The sequence below is a fragment of the Grammomys surdaster genome, unplaced genomic scaffold (genome assembly GCF_004785775.1).
Source record: "Grammomys surdaster isolate TR1022 unplaced genomic scaffold, NIH_TR_1.0 219, whole genome shotgun sequence".
Taxonomy (NCBI): Eukaryota; Metazoa; Chordata; class Mammalia; order Rodentia; family Muridae; genus Grammomys; species Grammomys surdaster.
Window position 1 is genome coordinate 1,078,005 of NW_021604664.1, and position 18,423 is coordinate 1,096,427.

Below are 18,423 nucleotides of genomic sequence, written 5' to 3' on the forward strand. Positions count from 1 at the left end.
CCAGTCAGTCACAGAACCATGGAAACTTTGCTAAAGCAACCACAAAGGCTGTTTAGTTGGAATTTTTGCAGTGTACATGAGGCTGGTCTTTTACATTCTCCTGTGGTACTCAGAGGCTTCATTACAAAATCCAAGAGGATAGACATCAGGCATCAAACATCTGCCTGTTATACAGTGTGAGGGAAGAGGAACCAAGCCCTGGAGAATATGACAGAAGAATGGTCCGGGTAAGTAGTTGGAAGAAAGTGAAAACCTTGGAGGAAGGGGTAGGTCAAAGGACAACAGATCTCTAGATTGTTGAAATGCATGGGTAGTGGTGCTAATGAGGGATGAAGGAAAAACAAGGGAGCATGCATAGAGAGTCTTAGACTAGAGCTCGTTGTAGTCAGAGGACACGATGCTTACATTTACCTGCTACAGAGGTGAAAGAGTCCAGAATGATGAGCCACATGCATGATGAGCAGCTCGCAATGCTCTGGAAGCGACTGTCGGAAGAGGAGTGACAGTGCAAGTCCCTGATGGTGAGAAAGCCAAGGGGCCTAGAGGCCTCCAGGCTGATCATCCAAACGAACATCAGAGACCTGTGGGCTTCAGGTTGAAGAGGAAGAGTTGGTTCAAAGTGCCAAATGTTCGATGACTAAGGGCAAGTCCAGGAAATTCGGTAACCAAATGTGACAGCGAGTGCAGGGAGCGTCAGCTTCATGGAACTGGAGCATTTGTTTGCTTGAGTTGGCTTTGCATTTTATAAACATCAGAGAAGTCGTAATCCTCTAACGTTAGCAAAGAAAAGACTACATGCTCACCCATCTTGTGAGGCCTGAAATATCTGAAATATCACCAGATCTTTCTTCTCCTTCCTGAGAAAACTACAAGGGACAAGCAGTCCTGGAGAGAAGGCAGATTTTAGCTAAGGCAAGAGCTGAAGAAACATTTAGAAAAGAAAATGGAAAGTGTGGTTCACTCATTTAAAATTACTATGGTGTGATAGGTTCTGGGCACTAAGACATATCTATGAATATAATGCACTAAAAGGACCTACATTCAATTTCTCAGAACAGGCAATAAATTCCTGAACAAATACATACTCAGTGTGATTTCAGAAAGTGATATAGCCAATGAAGAAACAATAGGGCCATCAAATGGAGGCTGAAGAATGTGTTCAGGAAGTGAAACTTTTTTGTCACAAATTATGTTCTCCAAACAGAATGGAGGGTGTCCTGGGAGTTGTGTAAATAATAAGCCCAGAGAGATTGTATTGGATTAATGCTGGCTAGAGTAAATAGCTTGGCTGAGTAGCAGATGGAGAAAAACACTTTAAAGTTTACTAATCATTGCTATGGGACTGGCGATTTTGCAGAGTCATTACCAGGATTCTCAGAACTCTTCCTCCATTGTGGCCCCCTGAGAGAAGCTGTGGTCAGCTCTGTCTGCCCTATTTGCTGAGCCCAAAGACCAAGGTCAGACAATTGCAATACCTGCCCACAGGCCACACATAGGTCACAGAAACACTGGAGAACAGTGAGGGGGGTGGGGGGCAGCATACAAGGCAGTTTGCACAAAGTGCAGGAAGTAATGTACTCTTGGGAGTTGAGCAAAGGGAAGTGGCTAGCTCTTCAGACGTGACACCCAGTGAATCTTGAAGGAGACCTTTTTAGGGCAAAAGAAAAGAAAGTTTTGCTTCACCAGGCACTAAGTGACTTAAGAACCTTATGTTACTTTCTTAATAGATGAATAAACAAAGGCAAAGGAAGCTCTGAAACATGCCTAGCACACTGAGCCAGACTGGTGGTGAGAGGAGGGATATTTGGGAATATGTTTCTACTCTAGGTGGCCCCAAACAGGATAATCCTGGTGCCATGGTTGGCCAGGATGTTGGAAATCCCACCCAGCCTTCAATCCTTGTTCCCTTGCCTGATTTTTGCCTTTATAATAAAACCCAAAGCCTATCTTTCCTAATGGTCTCTAACTCGCTGCCTTCCATAAAAAAATAGAAAAGACAGGCCTCTGTAGCTTAAGTTTCCTTTAAAATAAATGGCCAAATGAACCCATTATCAATTCACTCATTTCTATCTGCTGAGCACTTATATTCAAGATACTATTGTAAAATATAGGACTTGAATACATAAAATTGTAACTTTAAGCTGCCAGGAGGTAGAGAAAGCTTGGGTGATGTTGTAAAGTGATGTGAATGTTGGTACCCTTCGTTTCACATTCTTTCTTCTAGGCTTCAGATATAACCCATCACAGGTCTTCATCCTTACGGCACTGTCTTCTAGCTTCTAGGTCTGTGTGGGCAGCTGCTGACTGAACATCTCCATCGATGTCCCTACATATCAAACACTGTGTAATTCAAAATGAGCTCCCTTTCTCCCATTTCCTTCAAGAAGATCCTGCTCCTTTCTAATGTGTCTTCTTCCTCAGAAGTGCTTCCCATTCTTCTAACATCTCATATATCCAGGCTGTAAAATAAGAATATCCTTGGTCCCTACTCTCCTTCCACATTCAGTAATACCTCTTGCCTTAAACAGTTACTGGGCCCTATCAAATCGACCACCACAATACTTCTATCAGCTTCTCTATGCTAGACGGCATCATTGTCTAGATTCTGTCTCCTAAATCTGTGGGCCACTGAAGCAAGTTCCCACCAACTGCCTGGATGGATTGATGTTTTTCCTTTAGTGGCTCAGCATATACTTTTAGTACTGACATATCTGCCAGCTCATCTCTCACTTGTCCTTGCATCTCCCTACACTCACACTGTATTTAAGGACAGCCATCACAAAACACTGAAAGGTCCCCTGGGTGTCTCAATAGTTCCATCTGCTGCCCTTTGCTGCAGAAAATCATTTCTCTTCCATGCATATGCTAGGCATACTCATATTTCTGAGCTCAACCAAGAAGTCCACTAGAACACCCTGTACATTCAGCTTATATTTTCCATTTTCTATACAACTATAGGGCACTGGCTCACTCCCAGCACAGACTTATTTTTGAACCCCTTCCACTTAATGGTAAGAAAATGTGCCCTGTGTGGTTTTGTAGCCACAGTGAGTTCTTTGTCAGTAGATATTCAATAAAAGTAAGATAAATGAATAAATGAAATAGAAGAAAGAAGGAAAGAAGACAAGGAGAAAGGGAGAAAATGAGAGGGCGAGAGAGGGAAGGAGGGAAAGAGTGAAGGAGGAAGGAAGGGAGATGTGAAGGAGGGAGGGAAGGAAGGAACGAAGGAAGGAACGAAGGAAGAAGAAATGTTTAAGCATGTACTATGTATGGGAATAAAGCAAAGCAGAAATAGGGAGTGAAAGTATCAAGGAAGAGGTGATAAAGTTTGAGTAAAATGTTTTGGTAAAGGAGGGGTTCATTATCCAGGCAGTTAGAGCAAGGGAGATTTTAGACAGAGGCAAGAGTATGTGCTGAACCACAGAAGTAAGAAAAAAAATGGTGAAACATTGGTTTATTTGTCATGATTCCATGACAGATAGTAGAAAGTACTATAGATGGTCTGAAAAGGAAATATTTTCATATGAATATCTCAGTACTCAGAGAGTCTGTTGGAGAACCACAGGAATCTACTTAAAGAGTGGTTCCCAGCAGAGTCCTCCAGAACTGACTCACTGTCATCTGTCATTTCAGCATCCAGATGATGCTATTGCACTTCAGGCTCCAGCTACCTGCTACTAGAGCCTGGTGCTTAACTCACACAGATGTTGACTCCAGAAAGATACATCAGATATCAAAAAAGCCACTTCCAGAAGCGCTCCATAGTAATTAAAATCTGCATTAAGAAAATGAATGATTCTCCACAGAGAGTGAATTCTAAAGACACATTGAGGTGTCTCATAAATGTTTCTTCTTTGTAGATCTGAAATTACAGCTGGAACTCTAGTTTTATGAGACTCAGAGTAACATGGTTGTATTGCTTAGATGTGGCTTATCTCCTAAAAAACAAAAGTCCCAGAAGATACATAAGATACCAGCTCCAGGGACAGACCATAAAATCCAGAACAAGATCATAAAACCCCCTCCCAAAGAACAGCATGGGTTATTCCCACAAGAATGGGAAAATATCGTATCTCAGAATGGGTCATCTGTGCTGAGCAGCCCTGCTTCATCATGTGGGTAAATGGTTCATGACCCAGGGATACAGACCACTGATCACCTGTGGCCCCCTAGCACCCACCAATCAAAGTTTAGTTGCATACTCCTTCTAGAGAGTTCCCCCAGTTCCTTATAAGAAAGCCTTAGTGCTTTTGTCTGGGGTCATCATTTTAGAGGATGTCATCCCCACATGCTGGATGTTTCTGCAGAATAAATGCTCTTTGTTTTTGCATACTATCTGAGTCTGGGGGCTTCCTTCCGTGATTTTCAGACCCTTACCGGGTAATGTTGTTTTGTAACAACATTAACAATGGAAGAATAATGGTTGATTTTTTTTTTAGACACTACAGGGACAAACTGAAAAGCTGCCAAAAGACATGATGAGGTAACAAGATACTCTTTTTAGTATCTTTCTCCACATTTATTTGATGTGGTGTGAGATAAAGAGATAAACTGTGAAAGTAAAATTCTAGAGTGGTATTCAGGGTCATTTCTCCCCTTGCATAACTGACTGTGCATGGTTTGCTAGACATGGCTATGCTCATAGGAGAAAGTCAAGCCAGGACGTTTTACATCCCTGTCTAAGGAAGACTGTGTACTTTTTTCTTGGTTTCTACTTTGCAGCTGAGCTTCCAGATTAGCATCAGTGTATTTAGGTATAGTTAGTGCTCATGTGACTTCTGACTCACAAAGACAGGCTGATATTCACTATGTGGGGTAGCAGATTTGTCCTTCTATGAGACATTCTTCTCTGTGATGGTACAATCCTGGTTGTGGTGTTTGAATAGGAATGTCCCCCATAGGCTCATATGTGAATGCTTAGTAACCAGGGAGTGTCACTATTTGAGAAGAATAAGAAGGATTAGGAGGTGTGGCTTTGTTGGAGGAAGTATGTCAATGGGGTGGGCTTTGAGCCTTCAAAAGCCCATGATAGGCCCCTCCCCTCCCCCTCGTTCTCAGTCTCTCCTTTTTATAAACATTTAATTGGTTATTTTATTTATTTATATTTCAAATGTTATCCCCCTTCCCAGTTTTCCCTTCACAAACCCTCTGCCCCCTCCAGCTACCTCTATAAGGGTGCTCTCCCCCAACCCACTCCTGCCTCAATGTCCTAGTATTCTCCTACCCTGGGAGCCGCCACAGGACCAAGGGGCTCCCCTCCCAGTGATGCCTGATAAGGCAATCTTCTGCCACTGTATCCAGCTGGAGCCATGTGTTTCCCCCCACCCATGTGTACTCTTTGGTTGGTGGTTTAGTCCCTGGGAGCTTTGGGGTTGGGACTTGTTCTCATGCTCTCTCTTGGTCACTCTCTCACTTGTTTCTCTCTCTCTCTCTCTCTCTCTCTCTCTCTCTCTCTCTCTCTCTCTCTCTCAATCTCTCTCTCTCTCTCTGGACCCTCAGCTACTTCCCCAGCACTATGCACTATGCTCCCTACCCTGATGAAAAAGGACTAATCCTCCACAACTGTAAGGAAGTCCACAATTAAATGTTTTCTTTTATAAGGGTTGCCTTGGTCATGGTGTCTCTTCAATAAAACAGTAACTAATACTCTGACAAAACACTTCAACATCCTCCATGTCATTCAGTAAGATCCGCTGTAAAGCAGTCTACATGCCATCTGCTGCACATCACCATGGAAAACATAGCGCTTTCTGTGTCCGTGTGTTACCCCATCAGCTTCAAAGTCCTTAGTAGAAGCATATGTTTCTCCTATCTTTGCTTGTGTGTCCACATTCTCATTACCATCTTGGGGGCGGTAGGGAGGTGGGGAGCTGGTTATTTGGCCAAGGCACATATGCACCTTCTAGACATGCATCTCACCAAGACATAGCTAACGAGAGAATCATCTCCTTTATGGGAAGCATGCACAGTTAATAGACTATAAATGAAAAAGCTACTAGATCAGGAAAACTACTAGACCTGAACACCAATAGCCATGAAATTATAACTGTAAGGTGTTAATTAACTTTTTGTTGAATCTTTAAAAACACATCATACTACTAAAATATATAAACATTGTGATGATGAATTGTCATTGTTAACTTTACTGGATTTAGTATTACCATGTAATACCATGAAAATACATATTTAGCTATATTTATGGGAGCATCCAGAAACATTTGACCCACTTCTGTATGAAATCAGCAGCATTCAGGAGGCTGCAGTCCTGGAACTAATGAAAAGGAAAACAACTGAGCTGAGCACCAGTGTTCATCTCTCCTTACTTCCTGACTGTGGATACAAGATGATCAGCCGCTCCACACATGTGTTCCCTAGCCTTCCCTCTATCCCCGTGAACTAGAAGCAAAAATCAGCCCTTTCTTTCAAGTTGCTTCTTGTCTGGTATTTTTGTCACGGCAATGAGAAATGTAATTAGCACAAATTTCCTGAGATCTGAATTCAACTCCTAAGCCACCAGAGATAACCATGCTGTGTTTTGGAAGTATCAGTACATACACAGTGTGTTGATGATATTCCTGTGGCAAACCAATCACTGTTAGTAACCCATGTGTATCTGCCTATGTTTTGGAGTTCTATTGAACAAGCAATAGAAATAAACTTAAATTCACTTAAACAAGAATTCACTGATTTTTTTTTAAATAAAGATGTTTAATTATCTAATAATCCCAGAAATTGGTTGGGAAGTATGAATAATCAGCTTATAAATGGTCAGAGTTTATAGGAGGAGAGTTTTCTTCTTGAAAAAAAAATAGAGCAAAATCACTCATAGAGAAGCATTCTTCTCTGATATCCTGTTCTTCCTTAACAGCCAGAAAATGAGACTGCATTGAAAGTAGTTATGTTCATATTAATATCACAAGGGTCCTCACAATGAGGCAGAAACTGATAAGGCACATAGACTGTGGGAAGGGGTGAGTAACACAGACATGAACTTAAAACGGTGAACTTACTAGAAGCTGTACAGAGACAGAAAAGGAAGTGGTCCTTTTCTGCTCACAACATAGAGGCCAAAAGAAGAATTAACAAGGCAAAAGTATAATAAATCTATTTGGTCAAAAACATAGATTAAAACCTCAACCTCAGAATAAAGCACTCATTTTTAAATTAGTTACATAGTAGATTTCCATAAGACTTTTTCATATATCCTTAGTTTTTGTTAGTCCTCCACATCCCAACTCTCCTTGGCCTTCCCACCTCCATTTAAGCTTTCTACCTCCACATCCTCTATCTGGGCTTTTTTTATACCATGTGTCCTCATCCCCTCCGCTACTTAGTGTGGCTCCTCCTGGGTGCCTTTCTTTGGCACTGTATACACACATCCAAACTCAAATACCCAAACCTAAAAACATAAGGCACAATACATATGTGCACAATGGTGAGAACTTTTGAAGCTGGTTATGATCGGCTTACTGGGGCTATGAACTTGACTACATCTGGTATCAACTAAATTCTTAACAGCTAGACACATTTGTAAGGGATTCTTCTTGATTGGATCATTTGAGGTGGGAAGACTTACCCTAAACCTGGATGATTTGAGATTGGGAGGCTCACCCTAAAACTGGGCCACACCTTCTTGTAGCAGTCCACATAAAAGGATAGAAAAGAAGGAAGTCTTTGCTTGCTTGTCTCACACCCAGTCTTGTGGATGGAATAACTATTGGATCCTTGGCCATTCTATAAGGAGTCAGTCATTATTGAACTTCTCAGCCTGTAAGCCATTCTAATAAATTTTTCATATATAGTTATTCTATCAGTTCTCTTCCTTTAGAGAATCCTAATATGTTTGACTTTCTGAGCCTGGGTAATCTTAGTCTAGTGTTTTCTAATTTCACTCATTTCCCTTACGTTTTTCTTTACAGCTGCGGAAATTTCACTGTGTGTATATGTACATTTCCATCGTCCTTCCACATCTAGGCCAGTTCCATTTCCTGGCTGTAATGAACTGCTCAACAATGAACATGGATGGACAAGGATCTCTGTAACAGTAGATGGAGTTCTCTGGGTGTGGAATAGCTGTGTCATACGGAAATTCTGGTTTTTAGCTTTGTGAAAAATCTCGACACTGATTTCATGGTGGCTTCCCTAGTTTACACTTCCGTTAATGGGGACAAGGTAAACTGTCCATCTTTTCCCTGATATTTCAGGAAGTATGACTAGTCATAGAACAGATGAGTATGATCTAATGATACTGCAGTAAGCAGGAAGACCAGCTGCCTCAAGATTCTTCGTGGCCTCTGTGCAGAGTTCCTTCCTTCCAAATGACCTATGACCTAGAGTTGATGACCGGGAAGGCATCCTGTGACCTAGAATTAATTAAGGTGGGTCAGAGTTTTTTCTGTGGTTGATGTTAAGATGGAAAACTAGAAGGGACAGGGGTTATACTGTAAGCTTTATGGCTTATTTGTGAGGAAATGGGTTCTCATTTGTATGACTCTGTCTCATCTTTAAAAAAAATTGTTTTTTTAGTTATTTGAGTTTTCCTTGAGGGGAAAGAAAGTAGAACAAGAGACTGGAGGACAGTAGAATCCCAGAGAGTAGCTTCCTGTGAGGTATTGCTTTTTGAGCACTCCTTCACTGGAAAAGGCAAAGCAGTAGATTTCTATGAGAATCTAGAAGGAGCATATCCTTTATGACATTTGATTTGAGCTCACTGTCACCTGCATCAGACTTCTAACCTACAGACTGCAAATGGGCCAATTGTTAAAGACATTACTTTTGTGTAAATACACTCATAGCAGCAACAGAAATGAGCACAAGAAGGGGTACTGTGCATGGCAATGGAGCAGTAGGCAGAAAGGGCTTGTTGAGGAGGCCAGCAGCTGGCTGGAAACTCTTCCGCATTCGGTATGTCACATGTCTAACACTTGGAACTTTTGAGAACAGTGGGTGACAAACAACAACACTTTAAAAGGAAAGGCCTGTGTTCTCTACCAACCAAGCTGTCTTGTTTGATTCTCATGACATCCCAGAGGTCGCTTGTTTTATTTAGATTGCCAAGTCAATGGTCTGGGTAAGTAGACAGTGGTTGAGAAAATTGACAATAAATCCACAGCCAGTAGTATATAGGCTCCAAACTCACCCAATCCTGTCTGATTCTAGATAGCAATTTTCGTCTCTATGTGGCTCAGTTGCATCTACTGCACATCATAGAAAGTGAAGAGAGTCTCAACACATGACCCAGATCTCCTTGACCACATGGCAGACAGAAGTATCGCAATGGCTGTTAGAGAAAAGGGACTACTTTGAAAGCTCAGAGGTGAAGTTAAACAATGAGAGTTGGGAAGAAAATGTGTCTCCTTTAACTGGAGATGCTTCTCAGAAGGAAAAGTTCTTTATGTTCTTAGGTCACCAGCTTCTTCAAGAGCAGCAGTGTGATGTGGGCAATGACTCATTATCGGCCCAGAGAAGGGAGTGACAGGTTGGGCTGGTAGGGGAACTGACTCCTTCACCCCTACAGTGTCTATTCCTGAGTTTCCTCACGGTTGGGGCAGGTGGTATGCCAAGATATTGCTCTAATGTCTGGGGTCTCCAAGGAGACAGGAAAAGCAGTGGCTACTTTCCAGACTTAAGAGCCTAGCTGGATTATAGGGCTGAGATTCTCTGGATTTTCTGCATGTTCTTTGTTGTGAGATTGAATGAATAGCCAGAAGACTCAGTCTTATTCTACCCCAGTGGCTTTCAAACCTGGAAGCCTGCACAACTCTTGTTGGATTCTTATCAATGACCAGTGGCCTTTTGAAACGTGGTTTTTCTGCCTTCCATTGTACTGGTGAAGTCGAGAGAGATTCAGGAGCATGTTTGGGTCGTGTGTGCGTGTGTGTGTGTGTGTGTGTGTGTGTGTGTAACAACTAGAATTTGGAGTCAATGTTACTTAACTTCAAAATCTATATTTGATTCAGTTTTATCATGTAGTAAGCATGGTTCTGATTTATACAAGCTCTCTATCTCAACCAGAAAGGTTAAAAGGAAAACAGTGAAACTTAAAAGCAAAAAGGGTATGGGAATTCAGGGCATGGAAACTGGCAGGTCAGTAAGGGGAAATGTGTGAAAAAGGCCTCTCTCTAGTAAGATGGCCTTAAAGCTGAGGTGTGTGAATTTCTGACTAACAGAATGTTCCTGATAGAAGGACTTGGTGAATACATTTGGTAAGCATGAGTAGGCAGAAGACGACAGCAATGAGACAAGAGCTTATGGCATCAGGAGCCACTGATGGCATAGATGGTGGCTGCAGATCTTCTTCATGAAAAGAAAACCTTTGTGTTTCATGTGAGCCTTGGAGCCACACTGAAAAGGTACAGTTTGTTCACAGACATTCGGTCTAACTTCTCATCCTGCTCAGTAACCATGCTGCCCGTTAACCTCATGTCAGGGTAGCTTTGTCAGTGATGATAGTTTCCTCAGAAATGTAAACTGTAGGTATGTAGTCAAAACCCTACAATGTATCACCCAAACAATACTATCATCCTTTCATGAGGCATAACCATGTGCTCAGAACAGTTTTAAGTAAGCAAAATTTTGCATGCCACTTCCACAGCCTCTAAGAACTATGGACCTCAGAAATCCTTCCTCTTTAAAACCTCTGTTGGATGAGTTGTTCTATACTTAACATGCAGTTTTTAGAACTGAACATTCCAAATAGCTGTGTGCTCTTCCACAGATGTAACCTGATAATTAGCCATTCAGATTTTATACACTGAGTTCCCCACTAATGTTTTGCTATGTTCCTCTGTGGTAAAGCAATCATGAGTGTTTTGCCTTTTGGATTATTTTTCTATGGAAACATTCCTGAAAATGGGATTATGTTAAAAATGAATTGTTATATTGGCCAGTCTTTTGTTATTAGAATTAGATGTATGGTTTAAGCAAAATTGAGCAATGTCTCTAAGTCTTGATACATGTCATAAATCACCGTCTGAAGAAGTTAGAGCAATGATAGCATACTGCTGCATAAATGTTACTGAAATCACAACAACACTGGGGACAATGCTTTTTCTCACTTTTGCTAATTTATTAGGCACGAATGTTCCAACCGTCCTTCTCCTGTCTGTGGTAGAGGTTCAGTATTTTCCATATTACTAGTTTTATTTGAACTCTCCATTTTCCACACTCGCTTTTTTGCTCAGTTACTAAACTTCCAGGATCCTTTTCTTTCCAATTTGAGATTTCAAAATTGTATGAGAAATATATTCCGTGGTTCTTTCTTCAAATCCATATGAAGTAGAAGAAAGCAGTGAAGAATAATGAAGAAACATACAAAAATATTTATCAGTTATTTACATTTCAATTACGTTTATGAAACTCCGACAAAGAATTAGCTTTTCAACCCTTTTGAGGTGACATATACTTTTGAAATGTGGCTTCTTATCCTCAAAATGAGACAGAAGTACAAGGTCCTGGGTTCCTAAAATAGTTCTACAAAACCTCTCAGCTTAAGAATCTTTGCTATATTAACTGCGTTAACCAAAATGTTTGTTTCAACATTTTTATTTACTTATCTTAACAAAGACCTTGTATTAGAAGGATGCTGTTCCTTCTATACTCAGAGAAGGGAGGAGATGTCAGAGGCAGCCCTGCTTACACACTGAAGGCCTAACATAAGCCATAGGCCTAAAATCAGCAATAGGCCTGTCATACATGTATACTAACACCAAGTCTTGGGTCTCTGTGGAAAAACATCGGAACAGGTGGCTATAAGCTATTGTAAACAGGCAGCTTTTGTAACAGTTTACCAGCCTGAGTAGTCATAGACCTTATAAGTAGGCAGCCTTGGCAGATATTACCAACTTAGATAAAGACAAGTGAATCATAGGCAGAATCATAGTGACCTATCCCCTGAACCCTCACCCAGCCAATACCCTGTTCTGAAAAATATCTGTATTCCCCCTGAACACCCATGCTCCAGTGCCATCACCTTCCCCATGTCCTGCCTTTTTGTGTTTATAACCCCTGTGTGAATGAGTATAAATTACAATTTGAAAAAAATAAATAAATTATATAGCTGGGTGGTGGTGGAGCACGCCTTTAATCCCAGCACTTGGGAGGCAGAGGCAGGCGGATTTCTGAGTTTGAGAGTTTGAGGCTAGCCTGGTCTACAGAGTGAGTTCCAGGACAGCCAGGGCTACACAGAGAAACCCTGTCTCAAAAAAACAAAATAATAATAATAATAAATATTTTTAAAAAATAAAATATATATATATATAAAAAATAAAATAAAGAAGGATGCTGTTAATAATAATTTAATGTGACTTTTTTTTCCTTTTTTTCTTTTTTGGTGTGTTCACAGTGAGCCAATGCGAAGCAGAGTTGGGATCCTACTAGAAGCAGAAAGAAATTCACTCAGGAAAAGAATTAAAGCACATCCACAATCATTGATGTGGCCTCACAAGAAGAGTCATACCTTATTAGAAGGCATTTTTACCATATAGTTTTAAACATGGGGTACAGAGAGAGGTACTTGGGAAAAGGAGTGAGACATGTCTGTGTGGGTAAGAGCTGTAGGCACAAGGATCTTAGCAGTAAACATAACAATTGGGAGATTTCAATTTATGTCTCAAGGATTGCTAAAAGAGATACTTTCTATGTCTCTCCTTTTTGAGAAGAGAGACTATGAATGGCTTTGGAGGTGCCTTGAATAAGACCTTAATCCTATAAAGCAAAACCAGGAGTCACCAGGGTTATACAGGGGGCTAATCCGTGCCCATTCCCAGCAAAAGGAATTTCTGGTAAAAATCTCAGAAAATTGAAAGTTTTTATCTATGAAAGAATAAAGGCCTTAAGCCATTGTTAACTGTGCTTGATATACAGTATGCTGACAACATATACAGTATGCTGACAGAGGATCCCCCACAGTAATGGAAGCCAGGAGACAATTGAAGGCCATCTTCAAAATGCTTCAAGAAAAATTAGCTGTGATTAGAAGAACAATAATAGCAAAATAATCTTCTAAGAAGTGCAATATATATATTCCCAGATGGGCAACACATGAGCTTTCCTCTCAAAGAAATAGGTAAAGGATATTTTTAGAAAGTACATGATTCCCAAAGTGGAAGCTTGTTAGTTCTTTGTTAGCTGTGCCACAGACTTAGTGGCTTAAAATAATATAAAACAGGGTGGCATGGTGCAGTGGGTCAAAGCTCTTGCTTCCTGAGTTCAGTCCCTAGGACCCTTGGAAGAAGGAGAGAACCAACTCCTGAAAGTTGTCCTGTAGGAACCCACATGTGCAGAACCTACTCTACTCATATACTCATTAAAGTGTGTGTTGAGTTGCACGCACACACAAGCACACACACACACACAGCACCCATACCCCAGGTTGACATAAGCCTCACTAAGTTCTATCAACAGGACTCTTGGAGGAGAGACTGTCCACCTTTTCTACCCTGCAGAGGAGACCTGCATTCCTTAGTTTGTGGATCATTCCGTCATTTTTAATACCAATTATGGTTCTTTAATCATCTTCATGACTTCTCTCTGGACTCTTCTGCTCTTTTTCCCCACTATGGATCATCACTATTAAATCAGGCACAATCAAGTAATCTAAGACAACCTCCCTATTTTAAAGTCATCTGAGTGAAATTTAATTCTTTCTTTGACATGTATCCAAACATGGCCATAAGCCCTAGGAATGATATGTGGACATACTGAAGATGGAAGATGCTGTGGTTTGAATGACTCGACAATGGCTCCTATAGGCTCATATATTTGAATGCTTGGTCCCTAGTTAGTTGAACTGTTTGGGAAGGATTATAAGGTGTGGCCTTGTTGACAGAGGTGTGTTACTAGGGTTGGGCTTTGAGGATTCAAAGTCCTACACTATTTCCTAGTTAATCTAGTTAATGTCCTCTCTCTCTCTCTCTCTTTCTCTCCCCCCGCCCGCTCCCCCCCTCCCCCCCCTCTCATGTTTATGAATTAGGATTTAAGCTTTCTGCTATTGCTCCATTGCCATGCCCGCCTGCCTGCTGCCATGCTCTCTACCATGATGACTATGGACTCTAACCCTTTAGAACTATGAGCTCCAAAATGTTTTAATAAGTTGTTCTGATCATAGTGTCTTATCACAGCAACTGAAAAATAACTAAGACAGGGGAGAAGTATCTTTTGCTCCTTACCACAGATCTCGGTTATAAGTAGGGGAACAGGGAACAATATCAGTAAACATATGGGAGAAAGACAGAGATTGTCTTATGTTAAAAGAAAAAAGTGTAAGTGTGAAGTTAGAAAAATTAAAGACTTAAAATGTCATTAATACAATTAAGTGATAAATGATTAACATTTTTAAAAATGCCTATTCTATGAAAAGCAAGCTGTAGATTCAACGCAAATCCGATCAAAATTACAATACAGTTCTTCACAAATTTGAAAAAATAAAGTTAAATAACGTAAAGGACTCAGTATTGTTTTTAAAAATTCTGAATAATAAGAAACTTTCTTAGGTTGATTTTGAAATCGTCATCCCAGATTTCAAATTATACTACATAGCCATAATAACAAAGATAGCACGGTACTGACACACATTGATCACTGGACTGAGACTGAGGATCCACACAGTTACACTAGAAAAGCTACCTGATTTTTGACAAAGAGTTCAGAACTACACATTGGTGAAAAGACAGCTTTCAACAAATAATGCTGGTCAGACAACTATTCATAGAAAAATAAAACTCATTTCTCAGTCTATACAAAACTCAACTCCAGATGAGTCCAGGATGTCAACATAAGACATGATACCTTGACTCTGATTGATCAGTAATATATAAAAGATGTTTGAACTCATTGGCAAAGGAAAGAACTTTCTAAACAGGACCCTGATAATACAGGCACTGATACCAATAATGAGTAAATAGGAATTCATAAAACTAAAAAGTTTCTTACAACAAAGTTCACTTCCATTCTAGTGAAGAGGCAGCCTACAGAATGGGAAAATATATTTACCGCTCCACATCAGAAAAAGGGTTAGAGTCTAGAATACATCAGAATTCAAATGGCTAAATAGCTAGGAAGCAGATAATATGATGTAAAAATGGGGCATGTAACTAAACATAGTTCTCAAAAAATAAAATATAAATGGCTGAGAAACAGTTATTTGTTTTTATATTCAAAAATCCGTAGCCACCAATGAAATACAAATCAAAGCTACACTGAGATTTCATCTCACCCCATCAAAATAACTGAGAACAAGGAAGTAAATGACCGTCAGTGTTGGTAAGGATGTGTGAAAGGGGACACTTATTCACTGCTGGAAGTAGTGAAAACTGGTGTAACTACTACAGAAATTCATGTGGAGGTTCTTTAAGAAGCTAAAAATAGACATATCATACGATCCAGCATTGGTCTCCAACATATCCCCAAAGGACTCCATATCCTACTGTGGAGATACTTGTTCATTCGTGTTTGTTGCTGCTGTTTTTAATATCCAGGAAGCTGAAACAGCCTAGATGCCCATGAATATTGAATGAATATTGAAAATGTTCTTAGCCAGTGAGGTCCCCATAGACCCCAAATGTTGCAGGCTATTGTCAACGTTCTTGGTTCCTCTAGAATTTGATGGATCCTGTTGCTGAAAACACCATATACTTGAGCCATAAAACATGGAGAAATCAAGCTGATACTGACCTCAACATTTTATCCCTACTGGCTAGTTTTTATGGTTCTTTGAGGTGCTATGTACACTACTAGAGAAGAAAAGAAACCATCTATATTAGCAGCTATGAACCCATGAGGAGACGCTTCATACCTGAAGTACAATAATCTCAATTGATGTAGATATGTATATTTCAGCAAGTGACCATTTATGAATGTTGTTCCCAAGATAGATGAGTCTGTGTGTTAGCAGACAGGGGGAGCAGAGATAGTTGGAGGAAAAAGATGTCCTAGTACATCTGGGTACCCTTCTACATGTGCTGGACCCTGTGGTTTCATACTATGACCTGGGGATACAATGATGAACTAACCAGATGTGGCATCAACTGCAGCTTGTATAAGTAGGTAGACAGGATGCAAAGAATCACACACACGAAGCATCTGAGTCGAGGAATTGAGAGTTAGGAAGGGAAGGATGTTACAGTCACGTACTCATGCTAAGTTGAGGATCTGAGGCAGGAGAAAGAGGCAACTGAGAAACTAGGGGAAGGCCCATATGACTAGATTTCAGAGAAGAGGAATGACTGTCACTGAAGCAGGCTGTACAGATTCCATGGACTTACCTCCACCCAGAGTGCAGTCACCAGAATTGTAAAATGAACTCATCTCTTCCCAAAGCTATGAGCACCATAGCAGGAAGCAGGATGCTCTTGGGACTTCTTACACTTGGCTGCAAAGATGGGCACTAAGCTCTCAGTCTCCGTATCACATGGGGTCTCTGCTGCTGAGTCCAGCCCATATCCAGACTTCCTTTTGGGGAAATCTAGAAAGCTTCTCTTTGGAAGCTTTAGGGTCTCTGGTATCAGAAGGAACCTCATCTGAAATTATCTCAAGCCAAGAGAGGGGTTCTAACATCTAAACCTCAGTAGTCCTTTGCTCTTTCCTGATGCTTTCCCCCACCCCTTGATACCTCTTGTCTCCACCTTCCCTCCTGTGATGGTTTGTATATGCTTAGCCCAGGCTGTGGCACTATTAGGAGGTACGGCCTTGTTGGAGTAGGTGTGTCACTGTGGGCGTGAGCTTATGAGCTTCATCCTAGCTGCCTGGAAGTCAGACTTCCACTAGCAGCCTTCAGATGCAGAACCCTTAGCTCCACCTGCACCATGCCTACCTGGACACTGCCATGCTCCTGCCTTGATGATAATGGACTGACCCTCTGAACCCGTAAGCCAGCCCTAGTTAAACATTGTCCTCATAAGTGTTGCCTGGGTCACGGTGTCTGCTCACAGCAGTAACACTCTAACTAAGGCACCTCCTATTGACCCCTGTTCCCCTTTCCACACAGCAAGCTAATGTGACAGGTCACCTACCCAGGGTCTTTGGTGGTCCTTAGATATGTATTCCCCATAGCCACGGGTACCCAGATACCTAGAGTCCCCAAAATCATAGCCACTCTCATCAGCCTTAGTACTAGGACACTGGACTTCAAGCTTTAGATTTTCTTAACATCTTATACCAGAACACTGATCTCTTCAGAGCTTTGTAGCTTTGGGTCATGAGTTCTAGGATAGGCAGTGGGAGACTAAGGTCCCCGTATGTCATCCCTCCCCCAGGGTTAGGTCACCAGAGAACTTTTCAGCCTTGAGTGCTGATCAAATTGTAATCCTCTGGACATGGCTGAAAACCTAGTTCATTCTCTTGACTGGCCTGAGTATGTACCAGGCTTCAGCTTTCTGCTGATGTAGGCTCACTCTTCAGTTCTAACCTGTGATAATTTTAGCTAAAACAGTCTAATCCTTCTGTATCTTCAGAGAACTGGTTCTAGAAATCTGTGGATATCAGAATCCATGGATTCCAAGTCTCTTGTATAAAATTTACAAAGTTCCATAAAACTTATGTACAGCTTCCTATTTACTTTAAATCCTCCCTAGATGTATAATACTAAATTCAATGTGTTATGTGCATAGTTATATTATATTAATTAGGGAATAATGACAAAAATGTCAACATGGAGGTGTGTGTGTGCATGCTCTCAAGTGTGTGAGTGTGTGTGTGTGTGTGTTCATTTGTGTGTTTTCAGGCATGTACACAGTGGCACACTTACGGAGGTCAGATGACAATCTTGGGTAATGGTCCTTTCCTTCCATCCCATTTTTTGAGAGAGTGTGTCTTGCATTTGCCTCCGTATATGCAAGGTCAGCTAACTAGCAAGCTTTTGGGTGATTCTCCTATCTCTGACTCCCATCTATAATAAACGTATGCTGGGATTACAGATGTGTGCAGCTGTATCTAGTTTTATTAGAATTCTGGGAATTCAAACTCAGGTTCACATGCTTTCACAGCAAGCCATTTACTGGCTGAGACATCTCTCTAGCCCCAAGAGACAATTAAAAAGTATTTCTGATACATAGTTGGTTGAATCTACAAGTGCAGACCCTGTATCCACAGAAACCAGGGGCCAGTTGTAGTTAACGGTTACTTTGTTCTAAACACTTTACATGTGTTACTTCAGTTCCTCACAAGTCACCCCCAAAATGAGGTTACAAGAGTCTAACCTTCATTCTGCCGATGTTTCCAAAGTCACCAAAATACAGTTTATGAGGCTGAGATTTGAACCTCTAAATGCCAGACCCTGCAGTACCACGTGACCTCCTCTTGTCCAGCAGCACCCAGACTTCTCTCCCAGAGAAACTCCCCAGGTTTGCAAAGCTGGAGTTTGTCGAGTTTCCAGATTTGCAAAGCTACTTCCTGATTCTTCACAAATATTTCTCTACAAAATCTCCT